Here is a 23,214-nt window from a genome sequence, read left to right as displayed (position 1 = left end):
TGGGAACACATACACTCTTAAGGTCCAGTGTGAGTAGCTCAAGGTCTGGCCTGATGACTAAGCCAGTTCACTTAGCTGACCGTGGTGTGATTACAGCAGTTTTAAAAAGGGCAAAATACCCAAATGAGCCAAGTAGCTTGACTTATGGAATACACTAGACTCTTACTCCGGTGAGTCATATAACAGATGAAAACTAGTGATCACAAACCCAGATGGAAACAGAAAAGGCTCCATGAACTCATCAGATACAAACTGACTGCAAGATAATCCACATAGTGTTTATGTGAAAGATAAGATGAAATATCTTATATTTGGGCTATAGATTCTAGGAATTATCTCCCATTTTGTCTATGTCTAAACCCTAAACTCCCCCTGAGAAGTGTCAAAAGTTTTGCATGTGTATTTTCATACTTAAGATATAATATGGCTTTGCAAATTTTCTTCAGACTTGATATTTTAATCCTTCACTTAGATATTATTGACCTAAGACAAAACTCACTCATTTTCAGTGTAAAATTCTACTAATAGAGTTCAGATAATACATATATCTGTGTAATAACCACCAAAATTATGAAAAAGAACACTTTCATTGTCCCAAAAAGTTCTCTCATGTTAGCACATTGTTCACTGTTAATTTAGAGGTCACTTTTGGTGACTTTCATAGGAAATAAAACATGAGACAAATTCAGTGACCGTGGGGCTTGGTGAATGGATCTACAGCAGAAGCAAATCACAGTTGTGAACTGCTGGTCTGTAAACTTGTGCCAGTAGCCATTTTTATGATGAGTTAGCTCATGAACCTTTTGACCAATGGGCATGGCATTATTTTGTCACAAACCTTAGTGTGTTCTCTGTGTGGCTGCACGGGAAGGATATTTTTTGGTTTCCGAATGGATCTCTGGTGCTTGCAGATGTAGCAGTTTGTGTATTTGAAAACACCCAAAACAGGCTGCTGAGGTGGCTCAGTGAGTGAAGGGCAACCTTCCACCAAAACCGATGACTTACGTTGGATCCCTGGAACCCACACGGTACACAGAGAAAATTGACTTCTTCAACACACAATAAATGAATAAATAAATAAAATATAATAAAAAAAAATCTAAGAACACCTACCCCCAAAGCCAGGCTTGGTGACATATGTTTGTTATCTTGGGACTAGGGAAGGAGGGACAGGCAGATCCCTGGAGATTACTGCCCAGGCATCCTTGGTAAGTTCCAAGCCAGTGAGAGATTCTCAAAAAACAAGGCAGGTGGTTTCTGTGGAACAACATTTGCGGTTGGTTGCTGGCCTCTTCATATATGTTCATACACGTGCACCAATACATACTAGTGCACACATGCAAATCATACAAACAATCCGACAAACAAAAACTCCAAATGTCTGGGATCAAAGGAATTTGCAGTTTTTTCAATGGAGAAATTTGTATTTTAAGTTTATAAGCTGCCATAGCTTCCCAAGTGAATGTGCCAAGCCCACTGCCAATCACCCATCCCAAGCCAGGGTTCTATTACCCATTCTGAGTCAGGGTGAGTTCATTTTCATGGTGTGATTAAAAACAGGGCATCTTCATGAGAAATGGCTTCTACAAAGGCAGCCAATTTCTAGTTGTGGAGAGAGAGCAAGAACGGGAGGAAATCTAAGCCAGTGGGGATGTATTTTCTTAACAACACCAAAAGAAAACAGCTAGCAGATTAAAGTTAGAGGCTCTGTTTAGAGTGTGAATGAATTTATCCTGTAGAAATAAGAAAAAAAAAACTTACCAAATTCAAGGAGGAAACTCTCTAACAGAGAAGTCACCAAGAGCTGATGAGATCTCACACGCTCACTCATATGATTGTGAAATATGTGGCAAATTGTGTGCCCCTACACTATTCTGTAGAGGCAAGGCTAGGCAGGATTTCACTCTAGCCAATGTGTCCTTGAACTCACAATGATCTGCCTGCCTCAGCCTTCTGAGTGCTGGAATTTCAGACAGGAGCCACCAATCTTGCCTTGTGGCCTTGTTGTTTTTGAATTTGGGCGATTCATGAATTCTGGAGTTTTCACTCGATGTTTTTGTTGTATTTGTTTCCTTAGCGACAGCATCAAATACAGTGCCCCCTGCACATCTCTGAGCAGAAAGGCTGTTGCACCGGTACTGGCATCTGCTGGGTTAAGATGTGGAACATCTTAAAGCACTGGTCATTCAGTTTACAGTCACCTGGGCGGTGGCTGCTGGAGAGAGAGGCCTAGTGGACTGGAATGGATTCATAGCCACAGCTCTGTGGGAAGTGTCAGTTCTGCGAGGAGACCACTTAGATGGCACCCAGGTTGAAAGGATTGCTTCTTTGAAAACTCTAAGGGAACAATGGTTTAGGAAGATATTGGGAAGCCAATTCCAAGCTCTCTAAACTGTAGAGATCATATTCCAGTGCTTGCATGACCTAAGTCAGACAGAATCTGATTAACAATGATAATACGTGTCTGATTAACAATAACAATAAGCTTACAGCTTAGACGTTTTGTTTGCTCATTTATGATCTGGAGAAATGTCATGTCTACATCTGGAAACTTAAAGAGGTTAGAATAGCTAAGCAATATCTGAACCATCGGAAATGTAGTTGCAAAGGCCCAGGCCAGAGTCATAAGGTACTGGTAACAGAAAGGAGATCTGGAGACTCATTGGAATTTTCTGTAATGAAGATATGTATCAGAGGCACGTGGAACCCAGAGAACTAGCCCCAGCTCTGCCTCAAGCTAGCCAGGCTCAGAGATTCCCCCTGGACTGTAGTCTTCTCATATGGAGAAAGAAATCCATGTGAAGTTTCTGAACATAAGTGACTTGTCATCTGCCGCCTCAGCTGCCTGTGCATCCCCCCAGCTGCCCTGATGCTCTGGCCCTTGTTACTCAGAAGCCCTGAGTGGTTCTTCACTGACTGTCCGATGGTTCCAGAGTCTATGCCACTGCGATTCTCCCATCGATCATACAACATCCCTCCCCAGCTGCTCCCTGCATCCCTCTGCTCTCCTGTCTTTTAACTAAGCAAATAGTTCTTTCTTGCTTACTTTATTCTTCCTCTGTTAAAATCCAACTTGTTTCATTCAAAGCCTGTCTTAAATACTCTCTTCCATGAAGCTTGCTTGCATTCTTCCAGTTCAATCTAACTATATATACTATACGTTTCACAATATCTATTTGGAGTTTCTCTGATAACAGATGTATTCTACCATTATGTTAGTATTTGTAGATGCCCTTATTTATTTGCAGGCAAACTCTGTTTCTCTTAATTCATCATCCTCTCAAATAACAACAACAATAACAACAGTCAACCTTGGGCCTGTGAGATGGTTCAGAGAGTAAAAATACTTCTAATTTTTACTCAGTTCAATCCCTAGATCCTACCTGGCGGTAGGAGAAAACTGACTTCTACATGTTCTTCTTGAACCTCCACATGGGCACTGTGGCAGGCTCCTCATATGCACACACAGGATAAATAAATAAACGTAATCCTTAGTTAGGGTTTTCATTGCTGTGGAGAGGCACCATGACCAAGGCAGCTCTTAAAGAAGAATTAGGGCTGCCTTATAGTTCCAGCCTTACAGTTCCAGATGTTTAGTCTATTGTTGTCATGGTAGGAAACATTGTAGCATCCAGGCCGATGTAGGCTTGGAGGAGCCTGAAGTTCTACATCTTGATCCAAAGGCATCCAGGAGAAGACTGGCCTCCTCAGGTAGGTAGGAGGCCACCCCTGCAGTGACACACTTCTTCCACCATGACCACACCTACTCCAACAAGGCTACACCTCCTAATTGTGCCACTCCTTGGCCAACCATATTCAAACCACCACCACAAAAAAAAAAAAAAAAAAAAAAAAATGCCTCAAATACTGTTGAGTGTTGTCCCTGGTCTGATGATGATAGCAGGTTTATGAAGTCGTTTCCTTCCTACTTTCTTCAAGATCAAATACTACCATTTGCTCCCAGCACATATCCCTCCAGAATTCGCTTAGTTTGGAATGCATTTGTGTGTGTGTGTGTGTGTGTGAGCCAGAGGTGCAAAATGGCTAGTGTTGTCATGACTCCCAACACTTTGGCGGGCGGAAGGCTGAGGAGGGAGGTTGCGTGGAGTGTGCTTTCTGTAGTGTCTACAATAGACTGTCTGAATACTTGAAGGGGATTCTGGAAGCCATTTCCTTTGAGGGAGGTTAAGTTGAAATGTAAGAAGCGAAGATTAAGGAGTATTAACATAAAAATCTGTATTGCGGATTCTTTTACATAAATATGTTACCATTGTCAGAAGTTACCATTGTTAGGCAGCTTTTCAGGGGCCTGCGTTTTAAGGCCCAGATGAAAAGTTTGTTATAAATTATTGAAATGTGGAATTCCGCATGCTTATAAAGACCCCTGACAAAAGAATGCTGAAAGAAGATTGTGTGTGTTCATTTTTTTTTTCTTTCAAGTCTAGTGTTCTGATGCAAACATGTCGGGAAACAAAAGGGAGTCAGGAGTGAAAAGAGGAGAGAGCAGTTCAGGCTTCAACGTTTTAGTTCTCTCTCTCTCTGTCTGTCTGTCTGTCTGTCTGTCTGTCTCTCTGTCTGTCTCTCTCTGTCTCTCTCTCTGTCTCTCTGTCTCTGTCTCTCTGTCTCTGTCTCTCTTTCTCTCTGTCTCCCTGTCTCTCTGTCTCTGTCTCTCTCTGTGTGTCTGTCTCTCTCTGTGTCTCTCTCTCTCTGTCTCTCTCTCTCTGTCTCTCTCTTTCTCTGTCTCTCTCTGTCTCTGTCTCTCTTTCTCTCTCTCTCTGTCTCCCTGTCTCTCTGTCTCTGTCTCTGTCTCTGTCTCTCTCTCTCTCTCTCTCTCTCTCATACACACACACACACACACACACACACACACACACCCAATGGGCCTAGCATCTTTTGGCAGGTCTGGAACTGAGGGGAGGATGTGAATCTTACCCCCTCTACACTCACAGAGCATCTCCCCGTGTATTCAGGGCCCTTGTTTCTCATGGTCTGAGCTGCCAACCTCTGGGACCTCCCAGGAGACTTCCCATTGGCCTGCACACTAGCCTCACTCTGTAACTCGGGCCTTCTCACCCTGTCTTCGAGCAGCCAGCTGCTGGCTTGTTCTCCCCTGCCCCTGCCCCACCTCTCACTTGGCCTCTCCACTGTCTTCCTCTCTGTGTTTTCAGGATTGAAACTAGCGCGCCTCCTGCTCACCAGGCAAGCACTCTGCCACCCAACGCCTCAGCCTTTTCTCTCAGCTTTTATTCAGGCTGACCTTGAACTCAAGTCACGCTGTAGCTCAAGCAGACCTTGAACTCTGACATCCTCTTCCCTCCGCCTCTCAAGTACCTGGGATAACAGGCATCCGCCACCAGGCCCTGTCTTGTTCTTGTTTTCTGTCTAATCCAGCTACACTCACTTTAATGTGGCCCAAAAGCTTGGGCTCTGTGCTGTCTTGCTACAAGCTGCTCAAAAGCTCAGTGTGCGGTTCTTGGAATAGGCTCGACAAGGAGATTCAGTGCCTCCTTACCTCAAGGACAAAACTGGGCTCTGAGATAAAGCAGCTGGAGTTCAGGCTTAGTCTATAGTGCTGTTGACCTGAACCAGGATTGGGCATCTCTGTATGGGGGTGGGGCTCAGGGGGAGTCAGAATTTTGAGTGTATACAGTGGCGTGTATACATTTGCGGAGGTCAGAGGACAACCTTGAGTCCAGGTCCTCACCTGCCACCTTGTTTGAGACAGGCTCTCTTATTCACTGTGTGTAGTGAGCTTTTATGGTTTCTCCTGTTCCCAACTCCCATCCCTCCATAGGAACACTGGGATTACAGATATATGCTAGGGTGCCCAGCTTTATATGGGCTCTGGAGGTTCAGGCCCTCATGCCTATATAGCAAGCACTCCCATTCAGCCATCTTCCCAAGCTCAGCTCCATGGGTTTCTAAGGATGGATACCCAAAGGTGACTCAAAACTCATGTGATGCTGCTGTGTGTCTGTTGGGAAAGGGGTTGAATTTAGATACAAGTATGGTCAAAAGAACAGAACTGAGGTCTAAAAGTAGCCAGTGGAGGATGGAGAGCGAGTCCTATTTCCTGTCCCCTCAGGTGGATGGAACAGTCAACTTTAACCCGGTGCCAGCCAGAAGGCAACCTTGAAGATCCCGAGATTTCGTAATTGGCTTGCATCTGTGTTTTGCTAACCTATTTCTCTGTTAAAGGTCCTCAGGAACTCTCTAGGTCTGGTAGATGCTCTGTGTCTCATTGCCTAATACAGCTCCTATGATGGCAGAACTCCTTTGAGAAAAAAATGCCTGCATGAAAAAAAATCATATGTATGTTTCTTAAAAAGAAAGCCAATCTGACTTTTTTCATTATTTTCTGGAATGCATGCCTCCAAGGGCAGGGGGAAGATGGCTCAGTGGCTGTAGTGCTGCGTTATTATGGCAGCCTGAGTTTAGATACCCAGAATCCACAAACAGCTATAGTAACAGCGTGCATCTGCGACTGCAGCATTCCTAAGGAGAGATGGGGAGCAGAGCAGGTGAATCATGGCGGTTATGACTGGCTCGCCTGAGGTGTGTTGCAGCAAACAATAAGAGACCCAGCCTTGGATAAGCTAGAACGTCAGGTCTAACCCCAAAGTTGTCCTCAGACATCTATGTGTGCAACTTGGCGCGAGTGTGCTCACAGTCACACAAGTTCACACATGCATATACACATAGAGGGCGTTTTGTTTTTGTTTTGTGTATCTTCCAGATTTCAGGGGAATAGAGCGAGGTTCTATTTTTATTTCCAGTACTGGAGACTGGAGCTAGGGTCTGTGCATGCTACCTGTGAGCTACTTTTTATTTTTATTTTTTATCATAAGACAGGTTCTCATCAAGTTGCTCAGTCTGGCCTTAAGCTCACTGTGGCATGCAGGCAGGCCTTGACCTTGGTCTGCTTGCTTCTGCATCCTGAGGAGACTTGGATGACAGTCTCACACTGAGTCCAGCTGAGGCTGTATTTTGATGATGTCATGATTCTCAAACCCTCCTTCTTCTCCTATTTCCCAAGTGCCACCCATAGGACAGGCACCCTGGAAAGAGTAGGAGGCACCAGACCATAGACGGCGCTATAACACCTGCAGTCTTCTTTTTTACTCAAGTGTTGAGAAATCCACAGTATCTGATAAGAGTTGTCCTTCCTGTGATTAATGTGCAATTGTTATTGTTTGTTCCATCTGATAATATTAGTGTCTTTGCTGTTATTTTAAACTTAAGTTTGTTAAATTTATTTGCGATTGTTTTAAATGTATTTTTATAAGTTTATTGGAATGTATCTGTGTGTGTTCACTCATGGTTATGTCCAGAGCTATAGCTACGGTCAAATAGATCGCTGTTGTTATCTATGACTCATTTTAAATCTCTGGATATGGTTTCAACTTATGTCTAGGACTCCTGAGCACCCAAGTTATTTATTTATGCATTTATTTATTGGTTTTGGTTTTGGTTTTTTAGACTGAGTTTCTCTGTGTAGTTCTGGCTATACTGGAACTCACTCTATAGACCAGGCTGGCCTCGAACTCAACTGCCACCGCCTCTTGAGTGCTGGGATTAAAGGTGGTAAAGGCAGCCAGGCTGAAATTGGGGTCTTAGTGTGACCTTTCCAGAAGATCCTGTATTAGAAATAATTTATCCCTTCTATGTGCATTTCTCTTTTTAAAGCCTGAAAAGCAAGAGACTTTGACTTGGAGTAAAATTGTTGCAGAAAAAAAAAAACAAAAACAAAAACAAAATAAAACTAAACCCAAAACTACCTATATTTTAATTTAATGCTATATTTTAAATTAATGCTGCCCCTTTTAGTTTATTACAAAGTAAAAAACAAACATGGCTGGAGAAATGGCTCAATGGGTAAAGTGCCTGCTGAGCCAGCCTGAATGCAGAGCACACACACAGAGACAGACAGACAGGCAGACAGACAGACAGACTGACAGACAAACAGAAAGTGAATGAATAAAAAGTTTAAAAAGAATAAACCCAGCTGGGCTGTGTGGTTGAGGTGGCGATTAGTCAGTAGCATTGGGTGTTGGTATAAAACACTGGAAATGACAGATACCGTTCCCACGTCTAGAAGATTCATCCACCTGAGCTGTCAACGATCCTGGTGAATAACCCTAGGACCTGGCACTGAAGCTGGTGAATCCAAATGCACCCTAGGAAAGACAAAAGCGGTGGCACAGATATTCAGCTTATTCTGCTTCTGTGGGCAACATCATTTTAACATCCCCGTGTGCCTGTGACCCCTGGAGAAGGGTGGGGGCAGGGCTGCTGCATCTTCCTCGTCTCAGTCTCTCAGCTGTTCACAAGGAAGGCCATGACCCTCAGTAAAATGACACACTGGAAACTTAGGAAGACCTTAAAAGATAGACTTACCTGCAGATGATTTATAGGTACACCACATGACCCAAGGTTCTCAGGTCAAAACTCAGAGCCACCAAGAGCAAGCAGCAGGGCCTGGTTGAAGCTGTCCTTTGGGGGAGGGTTGTTATTCTGTTTTGATCCAAGCATTACTTCTGTAGGGTAACTGGGTCATCAGTGTTGGAGATGCAGGGTGAGTGGTGGTAGCTTTTTGTTTGTGTGGCTTTGGCCTGTGGGAGAGAGACAGGATGATACAGTCATGATGCAGATGCTTTTCCTCAAGTTAAATACATCAGTTGGTCCTCCCACAGTCTATGAGCTCTAATTTCTTAGCGTCTAGCTCCTCACTGTGCCTGGCAGTGGTGGCGCACTCAGGAGGCAGAGGCAGGCGGATCTCTGTAAGTTCGAGGCCACCCTGGTCTACAGAGGACAAGCTGTGATGAGCAAAACACCTAGGTAGAGAGTTCAACACTCAGGTTCATGCAGAGAAAAATTTTTTCAGTGTGTTTATCATATTACAATTCAAATAGCCTTCTTTATAAGATTTTGTGCTGGTTATACACACTCACTGGGGCTTGCTGGCCTGGCAGTTTAATCTCCTTGGGCAGCCCTAGGTTAGTGAGAGACCCTGTCTCGGAAAAGTAGGGATGATGTCTGAGGAGTAACAAGTGAGGCTGACCTCTAGCCCCCACGCTCCTCCACACACACAGACACACAAAGAAAAACCAGTGTTTCATCCTTCCTTGTGGGTATTTGCTATTACCTGTTCGGTTTGTCACCATATACCTTCCTTTCCCAGTCTGTGTTCAGTAAGACCAGATTTGTACTAGAAATAAACTGTAGTGGAGGAACTTCTACCATCAAGTTGACAACAGCTGCAGGCCAGGGCTTGCTGTGTTTTCAAAGCCTTAGAGTGTTGTGTTCATTAGGAAGTAAGGGGAAAAAAATAAGTAGGAAAAAACCATTGCTTGTCATTTATAATTGGCTTCCAAGGCTTAGCAACCAGGACAAGGAGAATAGCTATGTGGTATTTGAGGCAGTGACCGCAGTTCTGTCGTGAGTTGTATGGACTGTGCTCCCTTGGTGTTCAAAGTCGTGAGTGACCTGACCTTGCCTTTGGATAGCTGAGTACCAGCCGTGTGACAGGATGCTCCTCCATCTTCTTACAGTTCCACAGCCGTGCCCTCAAAGGATAGAGTTCCTCTAGAGGGAGAGTGTCTTCCTTAATCTCACCGTCTTGCTCCTTCTTGTCTGTCCACCATCTTCCAGGCTACCATAGCGGTGCTTATGGAAAAATCCCAGCTGATGGGCTCCCGGTCATTAACCAAATTCAAAACAGAGGAAATGGAAGCTTTGCAGGCAGGCTCAGAGTTACTATCTGGTTTGTAACTGTGCTGAGGAGTTGTGGTCACATGGTCATGTGGTCACATGGTCACGTGGTCACATGGCAAGTTTGAGATCAACAGTAATCGAAGAATTAGGAAAACTGTCAGTCTCCATGGGACGCTTAAACAGCGTGACAAACCCCATACTCCACATGCAACTAAAAAATGTAGACAATGGCTGTGTAGGATGTTCCCAGCCTTCTCCTACCTGCAGTTTGATATTATTTACAGCCTCAGTTGGCACCATGGTTTACAAAGCCAGGCTAAAACATACCAGAGGGAAACTCCCTGGGATTCTTTTTCTAGCAAGGTTTAAAAAACAAAACTAAACCAAACAAAACAATAGAAGCAAAACAAAACCCTACTTCTAATAGATACTATTTCCAAACTCTTTGAGGTTTTATACCTGTGGAACAAACTAGGAGGCAGTCATACTGCTGCTTTTCAGTTGTCCCTGGATGCTCCCGGGTGTAACTGGGGCCCTTTGGGCAGGAAAAGTAAGTTTCTCTTAGCACTGGGAATCTCTGAGCTCACAATTTGCCTCATAACATGAGGATTTTTTAACTATTGTGTTTTGAAGTGTTGACACTGTTAGCATCAGGGCCTCCAAAGCCTGTGGTGTCCGCATGGGCGGGTCTCACAGACCTGTTGCCAGGGCAACAGCTGCCATATTCCCAAAATTCATTGGGTTCACCTTCCACCTTTACCTGCGGCCACTACGTCAGAACCATATATATATATATATATATATATATATATATATATGGGGTACATTCCTCCATCTCTCTCTCTCTCTCTCTCTCTCCCTCCTCTCTTTTTGCTACTGCCCCCTCTCTCCCTCTCAATTAAACCTCTTACACGTGGAACCATTTGGGCCTAGTGTGTATGTTCTGACATGACCCGCCGTTCTAACATATCAGACACTAGCAATTATTAGCTGAAGAAAATGCAAGTGTGTATCTGTTGGTTGACAACCTTGGCCAAGATTCTCACTGACAACCTGTAGACAACCTATTAAGGGTCTGCTTCTGGCTGTTGGCACTTCCCCATTACTGGTCCTGGCATCATGGGCACTGACAGAATGGTCTAGCTCTGGTATCAACTAGGCAAGCATTCACTACAGACAAGCCTGGAGTCCACTCTAGACGTACCAAATGAGAGCTGTGATGGTTTCTATGTGCTCAGCCCAGGGAGTGGCACTATTAGGAGGTGTGACCTTGTTTGAGGAAGTGCATCACTGTGGGTGTGGCCTTGAAGACCCTCATCCTAGCTGCCTGGAAGCCAGTATTCTGCTAACAGCCTTCAGATGAAGATGTAGAACTCTCAGCTCCTCCTCATGCCTTTCTGGATGCTGCTGTGTTCCCACCTTGATGATAGTGGACTGAACCTCTGAACCTGTAAGCCAGCCCCAATTAAATACTGTCCTTATAAGAATTGCCTTGGTCATAGTGTCTGTTCACAGCAGTAAAACTCTAAGACAAGGGCACATCCTTTCACTAGATCCTCGGTTGATTTGCACATACAAATCAAATAGATTTTAAAAGCTCCACCCCCAGCCCCTCCACTTCCTGGCTCACCAGCATCGTTCTTTAGCTGACAGCTCCTCTTTCTAGAGATATTTAAATAAATAAGATCTTTAACTTATCCCGAGGAATAAACTAGAAGTTGGGATGCATGTGAAAGAGTCAGTTCTGTTTGGGGCATTGTCCTTCCCTCCATCCCTTACAAACTTATTTGCTTTGGGGACTGTACAGCACTTGAGTGTTCCCCATGTGGCAGGAGAGAGAACCTCAGAAGTGAACACATTTTCTAATGATTTCTAAGGCTACTTTTGACATGTTAGCTCTGAAGTTGAAGCTATGCTAGGTAGGGTTTCTTCCTTTTTCCTTTCTTCTTGCCTCTTTTATGTTTTTAGTTAAATAACATAACTTTAAAAATGTGTTTATTTTGCTGATGTGATAGCACAGTCAGGTAATCCTGTTCCTTGAGAGGGAGAAGCCGGAAGATGAAGAATTCAGCCTCCGCTACATACATAGTGAGTGCCAGGCCTAGGTTATTCTCTCTCTCTCTCTCTCTCTCTCTCTCTCTCTCTCTCTCTCTCTCCTCCCTCCCTCTCTCTCCCTTTCTTTCTCTCTCCCTCCCTCCCTCCCTCCCTGCCTCCCTCTCTCTCCCTCTCTCTCTCTCTCTCTCTCTCTCTCTCTCACACACACACACACACATACATACACACACACACACACACACACTGTTTCTAAGTAGAACCTGGGGCCTTACATATGCTAAGCCATATGTTCTACCACTGAGCTATACCACCCACCCTGGGGCATTTTTTTAAAAATTATTATTTTTTATTTACAACAGCCTTAGATTTACAGGAACATCTCAAAGATAGAACAGAACATCCTCAGATAGCCCTTTACAATCTTTCTTGCTTTCTGACCAGGGTCGTATTTCTCCTTTTCCTAGATTGGCAGTGCTTCCTGGCTGAGGAAGCAAAGTTACCGCACCAAGCACAAATAGTATTTGATTAAGGCTAATTACAGTTCTGTCACATAAAGTGGGGGAGAAAAGAGCGCTGGCTTTTTCAACCAGCAATGAAATAACCCGCTGTCTGTCTACTGACTTAATAGCTTTAATTGCCAGAACATAATCAAGATCTGGCGAATTTGTTTGAACATATCAGCGGGTACTAAATATTTCAATGGGATCAAGTTGCGGAATTCGTTGTGCTCCAAGCCGTGCTGAAATCACTCTGACAAAGTGAATCGTAGATCCTAACGGCAGCACCTGTTGAAGGGGTGCCCTGAGAGAATGAGTTCACTTATTAACACGCTGGACTAAAATGTTGGAGGTTTAACATGCCCAGCTCCCGTGAGTAAAGACTGCCGGTGATAACACTCGACTTCTTGACTTCCGTGATGAATGAGGCGAGGAGCATTCGTACTCTTTGAGACCCGTTCCTCCCTTATTCACTTAAAGCTTTGCTTTACAGACAGAAGACGTGGAACACTCCTGCAACCAGCCTGGCACATGGGTTTCAGGTTATCAGTAGGGAAGTCACACATGAAGGCAATCATTCCCTTTGTTTTATTATTTATTCCTGGCTCTTAGGAATTGCATCTGGAAACTAATATACTGAGGTGGTTCACCTCAGGGAGTGATTTTGCAACTGGTTTTGGAAAGCTGGGACCTATAATAGACCCATTGTGTGGCTTTGCAAAGAAGCTGCCATGTGATTGGCTCCTTCTCGCTCCCACTCTACTGGTCACTTCAAGATAGTCTAACCGATGATTGGCTGTTGGGATTTGTGTCTGCATACCCTTGAACTTCCTGAAAACATGGTGGCAGGTGACAAACCTCCTTTTGTACAATAGTAGAAACAATTCAGTTTGGGGATCATTGATTTCATTGAACTTACAACTCTTAGGGAGGGGAACGAGATCATTAATTTTTTTTAAAGCACCTTTAGTTAGTGTGAAACATAATGGGTTTCATTATGACACTTTACAAAAGATGGCACCCACATCAGAGTGGTCTCAAGGGCAGGAGAATGTAGGTGATGCTTTCCAAGGGACAGATGAGAGAGACTGAAGAAACAAAGAGAAAATACAGTTTGGTTTCCTGGGTTGTTCATGTCATTCCCAAGAGGCATCTCTGTGGGGAGGATGGGTGTCGCTTGCTAGTGGTAGTGGTAGAGAGGAATAGTCCCCTTAGGTACCAGCCCCGCACACACTCGCTGGGGAACAGGATGTATGATTTTAGCGCTCCCGCAGAAAGCTGGGTGTGCCTGGGAAGGCTGTTGTCTGCCTCAGCCTTGAGACTGACAGATGACCTTGGCTCCCCGAACCAAGCCACCTCATCCTCCTGCACTGAGTGATGAGCAGTAAGGTCTCACTCACTTCCCATCCTATTCCTTCCTTCCCAACCAGAATTTTCCTGACCTCTGTACCTCCAGGTACTCCTCTTTGGAGACCTTGAGCATGGTCTCCTGTGGAGCAACAGGGGGACGGGAAAGGACCTTTTTACATCTTTCGGGTGCTCCAAAAGCTTCAGATTCTTGGCGGGACCATGGAAACAAGCAGAAGCTGGGGACTTTGCTTTTCAAATTCTTACTGATATATTTTTTTTCTTTCATTTTCCTTTGCCTCATCTACTAACTCTTTGAGGTTTAAGAAGCCCAAAGTGAAGTTTGTCCTAATTTTAAACTTGCCTCTGTGTCTGCCCTGTAATTTTCATTCCACAGCCTAAATTGGAACGTGTCTCCATAGGTTGGCCCCAGAACATCTCTTTGTGTGCCGCTTTACCAAGCAGCCCTTAGTACAACAGAGGAACTTCAGCATTAAAAAGCAGGACTCTTTTTTTTTTGGTCAGAGGCCACTGTGGAAAAAGCTTTTGTCCATTTTTAAACAGTAGTAGTAGAAGAGGAAGTGAATCTCTCTCTCTCTCTCTCTCTCTCTCTCTCTCTCTCTCTATCTCTATCTCTATCTCTATCTCTATCTCTATCTCTCCCTACTCTCTCCCACCCTTTCTCTCCTCTTTCCCTTCCCCCTCTCCCTTTCCCTACTTTCTCCCTCCCCCTCTTTTTTTTCTCTCTGAGGGAGCATCTATTGTGGCTCAGGCTAGTCTCAAACTTGCCATGTGGCTAAAGATGACTTTGAACTCTTGACTCCTCAGTTTCTCTTTCCAAGTGCTGAGATTCTAGGCGTGTACCACCATACGGGGTGGGCGGGAGGGGTGTAGGTAATGTAGTGTTAAGGATCAAACCCAGAGCTTCCTGCATGCTACCTAAACCTTCCTCCAGCTAAGCTACATCCCCAGCCCACCCAATTATCTTTTAAAACTAATCCATGTCAGCAGAGTGCCCGACAAGATGTGCATATTCTTTCTATGAATAATTGAATTAAAAAAATTTTTATTCGGGTTACCTAATTCAGATTCCTTTTCTCTGCGTTTTCTAAGGTTCATGCTTTGTCTCTATCATGAAGGTCATTTAATACCCTCATTATCTATAAAATGCAATTCCATCTCTTTTCTCCAAACAGGCTCCTTGAAATGACCTTGGATCCCCACCCCCTTGATTTATTTTCCTCTGAATTCCTGGGACTAACATGGCCTTGGGCCCCATGGGTCTCTTTAACTAAATGCCCTCCCCCACTTCCTAATCTGTTAGTGTGTGATGCGTGCCAGGCCCAGGCCTGAGTACAGAACACCATCTTAATGAACAGCTTTCCAATTAACTAATTGTTATTCCCCATAGTGGTCCAGAAATCAAGAATCACCTTACTGTTTCAATCATGAGTATTCATAGACAGAGATACTTCTCATTCCACCAGAATGGAATGTTTGTATTGCTACACATGAATTGACCCTACAAGTAGGAGATCGATATTTATTTAGCCAGGAGCACAGAAGAAATCAGCACACCTGATTCTCGATGGTCCTTTCCTCTCTAATAGCCAGTGTTCTCCTAGATTAGGCCATTTGTTGGCAAGCTGTTTGTTTCCCATCAATGCCTCAAAACTTCAATATCTACCAATTTCCAAAGTGGAAGAGACTCCAGACCTCTACCTAGGAGAGCTGCTGGGTTTTTATTCTGGAAATGTACTTGCTCATCATCTGACCTTGATAGCAGCTGTCATCTCTGTCACAGCAGTGTCTAGGAAAAAGGAGATAGGTCTTCCATCCCATTCAGGGCACCTCAAGAGCTAGGATCCTAGAGACGCCTCAAACTAGGCATTTCTGCTCCCAGATCTTTCCCAGCCTGCCTTGCCAGAGACTCCCAAGGAAAAGTCTGTGCTCCTGACTCCGTCTGAACCCAGATCCAGGGTTACTATTGCAGATGTCAGAACTGGAGACGTTCTGAGATCGATCCCATTGACGAGCTGCCTACTGAAGAGAAAAGACTGTTCAAATGCTTCGGTACTTACTGTAGAAAGAGAAAGAGATACTTTGGTGGAACTCATGGGATTGGTGAGCCCAGGTGGTGGGGTTTAGTCCATACAGACTAGTGAGACTCCCCCTACCCCCTGGGTAAAATGAGCTCAGCTGCAGAGTCCAGTCCTCATTTGAGACATCCACCCCCCTCACACACACATATAAAGGGTGCCACTGGTCACAAGAAAATTCAACATGGAACAATGGACCTGTTAGCATGAATCCAGGCCTAGCACAGGAGAGCAAGGCACCCACATAAGCTGGAGAGTGTAGGTGCTGCCCTTGCCACGTGTGTGAAGGATGATAGCATACTGTTATCACTAATCTCCAGGCTGGTACTCTTCTAACTCTGAAGGGATAGGGCATCAGTGGTGTTGAGACTTGGAGGTTAGACTTCACATAGTTAGAGAACTGGCTTTTTTTGTGTGGTTTCTTAATGACATGACACTTGATACACTAGAACTTTGCCAGGTCCATGGCTACCGCTCATCCTTCATTGTCCTACATAAGAGCCACCTCTTTCAGGGCATTCCTCAGCCCTCCCACTGCCAGCAGGGGCTGTTCCTCCTCTCAGGTGCTCCTGCTCTTAGGTGGCTGTCACCTTTCACCTCTCAGAGGGGTTTATATACTCCTGGCTTCCCTGCCAAAAGCCAACCAAGCTCTCAGAGGCCCAGCTTACTTTATTCATCTATATTCACTTCATCCTCTGTCCATGGGTCCTACACAATAAACGTGTAAAAAGAGCAAGTGGACAGTGACAGACAGAGGCAGGGCTTTTTATCTGAATGCTGCGCAGAGTTAGTCACTTGTGACTCCTGGCAGGGAAAGTGATTGGAAGTACGTGGAATGGGAGGCAGAGCCATCAGGGTACCAAGAGATGCAGAGCCATGACGTCATTTGGCTCCCTCCCAGTCCAGTTCTGTCCACAGAATCTCTTCTCTGCATTTTGTTCTTGATATCAGGGGTGGGCATTGTTTGTGTGATTCACTCAGGAAAACTTAGTAATTTTCCAGCATAGTTAATATTCAGATATGAAAAATCACTTACAGTTTAAATGGTGAATAGATGCTAATTTATACATATATACTTATGCTCGGAATGCCTAATTAATGATCCTCTGTGTCAGTCATGGATATGTTAATGAGATTGTCTGGCTCCTGTGTCATAATTGCACGGCTCCTCTCTAGCTTCGGGTTGGGGGAACATTCTAGCTGCGGTTTAGCAAATGTGGCAAAAAAAAAAAAATCACTAGGAGATTATTCGGTGATGCTTAAGTTTAAGGAATGTGGACGTGTGTGAGAGAGGGCAGGAAGACAAGACCTCGCAGCTGGCTGAGTTCACAAGCTCTGCAGAGTGCACAAGAATTGGCCTGACATACAAGTGTCTCTTTGGTCCAAACACTGAAGCTAACCATCTTTCCAAAGCTTTAAACAAAAAGGCTCTCTGATAAAGGGAACCCCATAGTGTCAGCCTGTATTTTGATAGGTTGTTTATTTTCCGGATCCAGAAATGCCTTCTAACTATTTGTTCTGTGCTCATCCTTTCCTTCTCCTCTTTAATACATTTTGTTTTCTTCCCCCAAAGACTTACCTACTCTTTAGCTATAAACTTGCTCACTGTAGTTGAGCAGCCATTTTGGCTGCCAACTTTTGTAAAGGGCGTGCGTGTCTGTGCCACGTGCATGTAAAAACCAGAGGTCAGTCTCAACTGTCAGTTCTCGGCACCATCCATATGTTTGGTTTGTGGTTTCTTTCTTTCTTTCTTTTCTGTTTTCTGGTTTGTTTGGGGGTTTTGATTTGTTTTCAGACAGAGTAAAAGAAAAAAGTCATTAACATGGAACTTGCCTGAGTAGGCTAGACTGGCTGTCCCATGTCCTAGGTACCAACCTATCTGTCTGCCTCCTCAGCAGAAGGATTTCATGTACCACCATGGTTGTCTTTTGTAGGTCCTTGGGAACAAACTCTGGTCCTCATCCCCGCACGGCAAGTGTGTGACCTCTAGATCCTGTTGTAACCTTTTTGCTCCGTGACTCTGGGTATATTATCAGAGTCTGGTATTTTTACCCATAAAATGGGATGAGGGTGCTAATCATTGTGGGACCTAAGAACACAGAAAGTTGGGGTACCCGAACCCCACTTCAAAGCCTATGTTAGAGTTGTTCCTCACTTTCTCCATTTCTGTTCCTCCCTTAGAAACAATGGTAAAGAATCTGGAGCTAGAGTATCTGGGTAGCTCTCTTCATCCCCCGCTGTGTGGCCGCAGGCAATGGCACAGCCTAGCTATGCTTCAGTTTCTTGAGACATAAAATGTCAAGTAGTTGACATTTAGTCAGTACCTGAATAAAAGGCCAACTGTAATGTCTGCTCTTCTAAACAGGTGGAAGGAAATGGCCCAGGACAAGTTAGTCTGTGTGTGGTGTCAGCTGCTGAAAGGGTCAAGGAGCCCTTCTTCTGGGCTAGCAGGAAAGTGTGGAGTCCACAGGTCTTTGCCTGCCTGCTTGCCTTGCATAGCTCCTGTGACTGGAGGCCTGTCTTCTATGTCCATTTCCCCTGGAGTTGCATTCTCCTGTGTGTGGGTTGTTCTACTCTGGACAGGGGTAGAGGTTTCAGTGCCCTGGTACCTCTGTTCCTCGCCCTCTTCGCTGACCACCCTCAGGAAGAGGGAAGGACTTAGTGCCTGCCAAGCCTTTCATTCTGGGTCCCGACTTTCTCTTACTTTCTACACCAAAAGCAAACAGTTGGTGTTTGTTTGCCAGGAGTGAAGCTCCAAAACCATTTTGCTAGCCCTGACATTTTAAAGGAACCCCGATTCTTTGACTTTGCATGATCCTGGTCTATCACCAGAATGTGTTCTGTGGCTTTTATAGAACCATGAGGCAATGAGTTCTAATGACTGAGCCAACAAGGAAACAGATCACCTTCTATCCTCCAGGTTCTACTTTCAGTGGTAGAGCGAGTTTTGCATCTACAGCCATAATCTGAGTCTCTGTTCATAGAAATAGAACTAGTGTCTTTCATTTGTAGCTGTGTTTTGAGGTCATGCCCACTCCCGGGAGATTTCATTGCCTCCTTCCATGTCCCAAGACAGAAGACATGACAGAAGACATGTCTAAAATCATTATCTAAAACGGAGCTCAGATGGGTTAGGTGACTTCTCCACAAGCTGTCCCTATGGAAGGTCAGTGTTCCAGCAGAAACTCAGAGATATTGAACCAATTGCTTCGTATTCATCAGGAAAGAAGTTATCCCCCTTCCTCTGGCTGGCTTTAAACAACAACATCCATCCACATTTCCAAAGCAGGTCTGCAGGAGGAGGTCACTAATGTGCTCCACCTGGCCACTCAGGGATGAAGGAGAGCAGATGCTCCATCTGCTGAATCCTGTGTGAGTTCCAGCTTTGCAGAGAAGTAAATTCTGAGAACTACCATCGGCCAAAGTCAGTGATGTGGCTCCCTCCCCGTCAGCTACCGTCACAGGAGCCTGGGAAGCCTCCCATGTTCAGGACAACACAGGGAAGCTATTGGGGATCAGGCAGCTTCACAATAAGAACAGCCAAGAGCATCTTATATGTTTTGGAAGGATGAGGGCCATGGAGTGATCTAGCGATGGATGGGAGATGCTCATCAAGGAAGAATGTGGGGAAATGCAATAGATTGTGTTAACCTTACTTTTCTATGGCTGGGGCTCCTAAAAATTATTGTCTCCTCCAAAACATAGACAGAGAATGTTTGATTTAAACTTAATTGTTTTACAGATAAGCATTTAGATTTAAAAATACTAATAACTGCTGGGTATGGTGATGCACACCTTCAATTCTAGCACTTGGGAGGCAGAGGCAGGCATGTCTCTGTGGGTTCAAGGACAGCCTGGTCTACAGAGTGAGTTAAAGGACAACCAGAGCTCGAGACTCTATTTCAAACAAACAAAGAAGCCTAGCAATAATCCTCAAGTTTTTCAGTAGGAAATATCAAGGATAACCCTGAAGATATTTGACAACATTGCCAGGCCTCTCTTGTGAACCTGACACTCTGCTCTTGTTCAGTCTCTCCACAAGGTCCCTGTATGACCAGAGGATTCCTTTTTTTTTTTTTAAGGTTTTTCGAGATAAAGCTTCTCTGTATAGCCCTGGCTGTCCTGGAACTCACTCTGTAGATCAGACTGGTCTCAAACTCAGAAATCCGCCTGCCTCTGCCTCCCAAGTGCTGGGATTAAAGGCGTGTGCCACCACCGCCCCGGCCAGATGATTTCTTTAAAAGGTTAAGTCCATCCTCCTCCACCCTACCCTGTAGTTCTTTTACATGCTCCCCACCCCTCTCTAACTCTGTCTTTCTTTTTGTCAAATATTTATTTATTTATTATATGTAAGTACACTGTAGCTGTCGTTAGACACCTGAGAAGAGGGCATCAGATCTCATTATGGATGGTTGTGAGCCACCATGTGGTTGCTGGGATTTGAACTCAGGACCTTTGGAAGAGCAGTCATTAACTGCTGAGCCGTCTCTATAGCCCCTAACTCTGTCTTGATTCCGTTGTGTGATATACAGAGCCTTCCCCAGCCCACGTCTGTCATCATTCCAGGACCCCAGTCTCTCCAGTGTCTGCTCACCATGTCCCCAGCCTCAGAAACTCTCAGGGTCTGTGGGACAGGCATGGTAACAGGCAGCCATACATTAGCACTACATCTTTACTCTGTTCCTTCTACCAGGAAGTTCTTTTCCTTATGATCTGACTTCCTCCTCATCCCTGCCACACCATAGGCTTCCTTCTTCAGATAATGTCACTGCTCTGCAAACCTGGACCCTCTTTACTTTTCTCTCACATTCGGGGTTGGTAAGTCACCAAGTCTCTGTGGCTCTAACATTGGACATAGCAAACATGGATATTTCACATTAGCCCTTACCCAGAGCTGGCCTCAACAGTCTTGGAACCACCGCAAGGTAGCCCTGCCTCTGTCCTTCTCTATCACCTCTCATACCAGTCTCAGCATGCTGTTTCTTTGCTGAAACACATTTCATCTGGTTCCCTTTCACTCAGAGAATAGCCAAGCCTTCCCTGTAACCAGAGAACCTTACACAGCATGATGCCCCAACATAGCATCTATGTTCTGCCCACCTTCATCACCTTCTGCTCCTCCATCTATGACTCACTCACAGTCCTGCCCTTGCTTTTTCTTGGCCAAGGAAAGCACACTTCTACCACAGGGTCTTTGCACTTTTTGTTGGCTCTGCCCTGAGCATTTGTCCAGTGCACCTCTCCTCATCACTAATCAGTTACCTTCTCAGTACTGCTTTTACCTGCTTTAAGGAGAAACTACCTCAAGAATGTCTGTGGTAGTTTGAGTGACCGACCCCTATAGCTCATATAGTAATACTTGCTGCCTAGTTTGTGGAACTGTTTGAGGAGGATTAGGAGGTGTGGCCTTGTTGGAAGAATGTGTCATTGCCCGTAGGCTTTGCAGTTTTGAAACTCCATGCCATCCCAAGTTGATTGTCTTATACCTTCTGTTTGTGAAACAAGATACAAACTCTCAGCTACTGCTCCAGTACTACACCTGCCTACTTACCATGTTCCCCATACCAGTGGTGATGGACTATAACCCTCTGGAATGTGAGTCCCCAATTAAATGCCAATTAAATTCTTCCTTTTATAAGTTGCCTTAGTCATGGTGTTTTGCACAGCAATAGAAAAGCGTAGCTATATCACCACTGGTATGACATTATTCTTTCCCCTGGATTATAAACTATGAAGGCAGGGAATTTTTATAGACATCTTTTTTTTTGATTAGTTTATTTCTGTATCCCACAAACCATGACTACATGAGAAAGACACCTCAAACTATATGTGGTGCCAATTTCCTCCTCAGCCTTCTCCTATGGGCCAGCTTCCCAGCACTGTGACAACATACCTGAGACACTTTGTTAAAAAGAAAGGTTTGTTCTGGCAACAGTTTTCCCTCTATGTGTTCAGAGAATTAATTTTGACAAATTTACATGAAGTAGTCGTCTCCGTTATAGAGGGACTAGATTTGAATAGCATTCTGGTCCAAATGGCTTTAGTGATTCAGAGATAAGGGTGAGACCGGCTGGCTCCCTTAGGCTCATCAAGTAGCTTCTCATGGGAAGTGCATCCCTGCAGCCATCTTGATCTGGTGATGAATCAGCCATGGCTACCTGCCATTCATGTCACCGTGTTCCAGCCACTCAACCTACCTGTGGTGCTGACCTTGTAGCTTACACCTAGCCTGTGTTTCTGGGAACAGTTGTGGTGAATGGAGGTTCCACTCGTGTGAACTTGCTGCCAAATACCTCGGAATGCAGTGGAAAGCCTTCTAGAAGCTTTCCATGGAAACATCGGTGCGTTTCCAACCCCTTCTTTCTTTTAAAAATTGAGTCTTTTTGATAAGGTGGATTTTAAAGGATAAAATCCCCAATCCACAGCCTTTAGTAGTAAATATGATCATATTGCTCCTTGTGTGTGACGTCACTGTGCTGGGGGATCCAGCTATCTTCCCAGGCCTCACCAGAGCCTCCCCAAGCAGATTTGGGCTTCAGAAGTCAATCTTTCATCTGTATCCAGGCTTTAAAATGTTAGACTAAAGCAGTGATCCAGGGAGGCTTGTGGGCCTCGGTTCCCATGAGAAAGGGGGCTCTTCCTCCACACTGGTGACATTTGTCTTACCTGACTTTGCCTTCACATCTGAACTCTTAGAAAGAGGCCGAGGGAGCCTCCTTTACTTAAAAAAGCAATTAATTACATTGATTTATTGTGTGTGTGTGTGTGTGTGTGTGTGTGTGTGCATGCACTCGCATAAAGGCATGAGAGGATCACTGTAGAAGTCAGTTTTTCTCACCATGTGGTCTAAGGCTTAGAGTTAGGGCATCAGACTTGGTGAGAAGCACCTTTTCTTGCTGAGCCATCTCTCCCGCTCAGAGCTCCCCTTTTATGAAAGGTCTACTTGCGAACATGCAACTCATATCAGGTGGAGGGGCCTCCTGTCAGCACTAGAAAGACTCCCCAAGAGGATGAGAACACTCACCCCATAGCTGCGCAGCACCCCCGTCTATCCCTTGTGTTTTCCAGAAAAGTACAAATTTTATGTATTTTTAAAAGTCAACACTCTGTACCACTGGTTTCCAAAAGAGGCCCTGGGGACCAACAATGTCTGCAAGAATTCTCTGCATGCAAACTGTGTTCTCTCAAAATTTGTATTTTCTGTATGTAATTTATGAATAGGTAATACATGCTCACAGGACAAATTCACGGCATTAAAAACAGTTATTAGGGGCTGGGGAGAGAGCTTAGTCCATAAAGTGCTCACTGTACAAGGACCAGGACTTGAGTCCTATCCACAGAACCAGTGTTAAAGGAGCTCAGCAGGGAGTGTGGGGCTGTAATCCCAGCACTAGGGAGGCAGAGACAATTCAGCCTACAGGGTTCCACGGCCAATGAGTTCCAGGAAAATACTTGGCTCTTCTCCAAAAAATGGAGACCACCACCTGAGAAATGAAACCCAG

The 23,214-nt window shown here is 44.7% G+C and overlaps 1 protein-coding gene and 1 long non-coding RNA gene across 2 annotated transcripts in view; one reads left to right on the top strand and one right to left on the bottom strand.

Annotated features, from left to right (window-relative positions):
• Positions 1-23,214, top strand: part of Maml3 (mastermind like transcriptional coactivator 3) — a 419,869-nt gene that overhangs the window by 167,486 nt on the left and 229,169 nt on the right. The window lies entirely within an intron of this gene.
• Positions 7,970-22,017, bottom strand: LOC116094451. Its single transcript, XR_004120114.1, has 3 exons — positions 21,910-22,017; positions 8,398-8,612; positions 7,970-8,177 (listed from the first exon to the last, which is right to left on the bottom strand). It is a non-coding gene; the product is annotated as an uncharacterized LOC116094451 (long non-coding RNA).

The sequence above is a fragment of the Mastomys coucha genome, unplaced genomic scaffold (genome assembly GCF_008632895.1).
Source record: "Mastomys coucha isolate ucsf_1 unplaced genomic scaffold, UCSF_Mcou_1 pScaffold16, whole genome shotgun sequence".
NCBI classification, from domain to species: domain Eukaryota; kingdom Metazoa; phylum Chordata; class Mammalia; order Rodentia; family Muridae; genus Mastomys; species Mastomys coucha.
This window is presented reverse-complemented; position numbering and strand designations above follow the sequence as displayed.